We start from the raw sequence: 4313 nt of genomic DNA, 5'->3' as shown, positions 1-4313 counted from the left end.
ATTGTGGTGTTGGAGGAGAATACTGAAAGTGCCATGGACTGCCGAAAGAACCAATAGATCTGTTTTGGAAGATATGCAGCCAGAGTGCTCCTTGGAGGCCAAGATGGCTACATTTAGTCTCTCATACTTTAGACATATTGTTATGAGGAAACAGTCACCGGAGAAGATGTCATGCTTGGTAAGATGGAGGGTTGGAGAAGAAGAGGAAGACTCCCAATGAGATGTATTGGCCAGTTGACATCATTGATGGACTCAAGTGTGGCAGCGGTTGTAAGGTTGGCCCAGGAACAGACATTGTATCATTCTGCTGTGCATGGGGTTGATATTAGTTGGTTCCAACTTGATGGCACATGACAATAACAACAACAACAACGATGCTAAACAGATGTTAGCAGAACTTCCTGATTAAGACAGACTAGGAAGAAAGGCCTGGTGATCTACTTCCAACAATCAGTCAGTGAAAATCCTATGTGTGGCAATAGTCTGATTTTCTGCTGGTCATGTGGATGGCACAGGCCTGGGCAGCTATTCATTCCCTTGTACATGGGGTCATCATGACTAGGGGTCAAATGAATGGCAGGAAACAACAACTTGCCTCGTTGACTTCATGGACTCATTTAGAAAAATATTAAAAATCTTATGTTTCTAACAGCAAATAAACATAGTCCAGTGAATATAGTTGATTTTATTGTTATTTTAAAAGCAATTAAAACAGTTATGAAGAACCCCAGAGTGACATGCCATGTAGACCTGGTGCATGCTGTGCCAGACAAGTGATTTGCCAGCTTGTATCTCATTTTATACACATCACAGTGATTTTTTGCTTTACTTCTTTTTGATGCTAAATAGGAAATGCATGGATAAGATGCCATATAAAAACATAATAAACATCCCTCCCACTCCTAAATGCTCTCTCCTGGTCTCTTATGTTTATGAAGACTAGATCAGTGCTATTGGTCCTTCCACATACTTCTAATGAGAGTCAGCCAGTCACAGATGGCTGTGGGCTCAAGTAAGTGTCAACTTTGCAAGTCTGTGTCCACATCTATGTTTATCTTTAAAATAATTGCTACTTACTGCAGAGTCTCAGTCCTTAACCATGTGGGTTTATTTAGTCTTCAGACCATTTTGTGATGTGTTCCAGACAGTGGAACCTGAATCTGAGGGCACTGCAATTTAGCAAATACAATACAAGCAGGTTATTTTCATTTGAATTTCAGATAAGCAATGTGATTACATTGCTGAAAATCAAACCCTGAAGCATATTACATGAGTGGCTAAATTACAACACCAGCTAATAACCGATTCCAAATGGTGTCTGATGTTAATGTGAGAGAATTGTTTGGGAAGAAATGGGATCCTGAAACTTAGGAGGGAGGCATATTACTGTAGTTGTAAAGAACCATCCAGTCTGTTCCAAATCATAGTGACTCTGAGTTGCTCTTGGACCAAGAAGTGGCTTTGAATCAGTGGTTAGCACTGCAGTATTTACCCTACAGAGCCACATAATTTGTACAAGAGCCACTACTTCCTTTGAATCACTTTGACCAACAGAACCATCCTTCTTAGAGCCTGCTGATAAGATTGAACAAGAGAAGATGATAAATCATTGTGTGAGCTAGCACCAGGGGCAGCCCAGGTGATGAGATTAACTAAGGTGTTAATGTATGCATCTAGGAGCTCTGGTAGCATAGTGGCTACAAATCAGGATTTTAACCTCCAAGTCAGCAGTTCAAAACTACCAACAGTTCCATTGGAGAAAGTTGAGGCTTTCTGTTCCCTTAAAGATACACAGCCTCAGAAATACTATGCAGGGTGTTATGTGCCTGAATTGACCCCCTAACACAAAACTACCACCACCAATGTATGAGACATTGCCTAGGGCAGAACTTGAGGTGGAATACTCCCACAAACACAATCATCACCCATTATTACTCCTGATCTAACTCAACTTAAGTTCCAGTGAGTCCAAAAAGTAAATTACAAATTGTGATACTGGAGGAGGTACTCCAAAGAACTGCTTGGTTTTGTTAATATGTACAAATAGAAGCCTGCAGAATATGTGTAGGGATGGCTAAAAGTGTGAGGGATAATGTGAAAGGAAACATTAGGTTAGATCAGTCTGAGTTTCTTGATTTGGACCCACTAAGCACAGGTTCTTCACTTTTCAACTTCAGAAGACAGGACAGGATATAATACTTTTTGTTGTTGTTGTTCACTGAAGACGGATTGTGCAGTGACCTATAATACATAAAGTTGAAGTAATAGATCTGCTTGGCTATTCTGTAGAGACATGAATCTATAGACTTTTGGTAATTGGCATGTTGTTGTTGTTGTTCAATAATAGGAAGAAATTTGTGAAGGGAGTCCAGTGTTAGGCATTTAGAACAGGGAGGCATAGCTAACTTGAGATCAACCTCAGAAATGTAGGAAAAGTCCTGACCTGTCAGGAGAGCCCAGTAAAAGGAAAGAGAAAAGATGATTTCCCTGTCCCCCCAAATCGGGCATATACAGAAAAGACTAAGACTTACCTGCTGTAAAAGGAAAGAGGTACATACAATTAGAAATGACTCATATGAGCCCTCATTTAGGAAAGGAAAGCAAAGGTTCGGAAGACAAGTATTTGGAGACCTAGAGACCACCCTGGTAGAAAACAATATAGAAAGTGAAAGGAGAACTCAACTTGGCACTCCCGTCACTCATGCATGGTTAGTTCTTCCCATTTGCCCAATTTCCTTTCCCACTAAAATGACTCTCACTTTGATTAACAGCCTATTCCTCTGCCTCTTTAAATCTGGAATGTTCTTACACAACCTGAAATGTAAGGGCAACTGAAACTCTGAGTAAGTGTCCCTTACCTGGAAGCCCCCCTTTCTGTTGCCTTAGATTTCTGTTCTTGATCCTGTCTCAAGGCAGGCAGATATCATTGATAATATTTTCCTGACAGTTACCAAAGGTGTAAGAGATGTTTAATCCCCAGGCTTCATGAATGGTGCTGTGGTTGTTGTTGTTGTTATATGTTATATTTGTTTTTGTTTGTTTGTTTGTTTCTGCCTGTCTTTCTTTTTTTTCTCTCCTTTATTACTTTTGAATTTCATTGATATTTCCTAGTTTGTTTACTCTGTTTTGTTTTCTCATATGTGTGTGAGGGGTTGGGGAATTTTCCTCTTCCCCACCAAACTAGCACAGCAAGCATGCCTACACAGACCAGACCAGCCACCCAAACCCAGAAACTGTTGCTTCAACAACTGGTCAAGAACCAAAGCCAGTTCCTGTACAATCTAATCAAGGATACACAGCAACCAACACCAGCAAAACTCTCCCTATTATAAGGTGTAAGATAAGATCTGCCACCAATTTTGCTCAAACTACTCCATAATATGGAGTCCTAGTGTGGCATTGCATCTAAATGCAGTAGACTATAAGATCAGTTTGAATCACAAGGTCTGCAGTTTAACCTCATCAGCCATTTATCAGAAACTCTATACAAGACTACATTGCATCAGTACTGTCTTGATGGCACTTAACAACAAGAAACTCCATAATATAGAAAAGGAGGGAAATTTTCCTAATAGGTTTTATGAAGTGAGCATAATCCTCATACCAAAACCATGCAAGGACATCACTAAATATATATACACACACATAGAAAAATATCCATCACTAAATAAAGAAAATCATAGACTAGTATCACTCATAAGGTGCCCAGGTGTGGAACCATATGATAAACACTGAACTGCAAGTTTAGTGTTTCAAACTAACCAGTCGCTCCTCAGAAATGCTATACAGGGTCACTATGAGCCAGACTCAACTTGATGTCACATCACAAATATCTCATGAACATATATGCAAAAATTCTCAACAAAGTCTTAGCTAATAGAATTCAACAACATATCAAAAAATAATAGATCATGATCAAGTGGGATTTGTACCAGGCATTCAAAGATGTTTCAATATTAGAAAACAATCAATGTAACCCACCATATCAATTAAAAAAAAAAAAAAGGGAAAATAGCACATGACCATATCAATTGATGCAGAAAAGGCAGTTGATAAAATTCTATATCAATTTTTGGTAAAATCACTCAATAAAATAGCAATAGAAGGGAATTTCCTCAAAATATACAAATCCAACAGGCAATATCATTCGCAATGGAAGGAAACTGAAAACATTGCCTTGACAAACAGGAACTAGACAAGGATACCCTTTAGCAAAACCCCTGTTCAATAATGGGTTAGAAGTCTTAGCCTGAACTATAAGGCAAGAAAAGAAACTTAAAAGTGTCCACATTGGACACTTTTAAGAACTCAAA

This window comes from Chrysochloris asiatica, unplaced genomic scaffold (genome assembly GCF_000296735.1).
Source record: "Chrysochloris asiatica unplaced genomic scaffold, ChrAsi1.0 scaffold00306, whole genome shotgun sequence".
Classification (NCBI taxonomy): Eukaryota; Metazoa; Chordata; class Mammalia; order Afrosoricida; family Chrysochloridae; genus Chrysochloris; species Chrysochloris asiatica.
The sequence above is the reverse complement of the archived record's forward strand: the minus strand, read 5'-3'. Positions refer to the sequence as shown.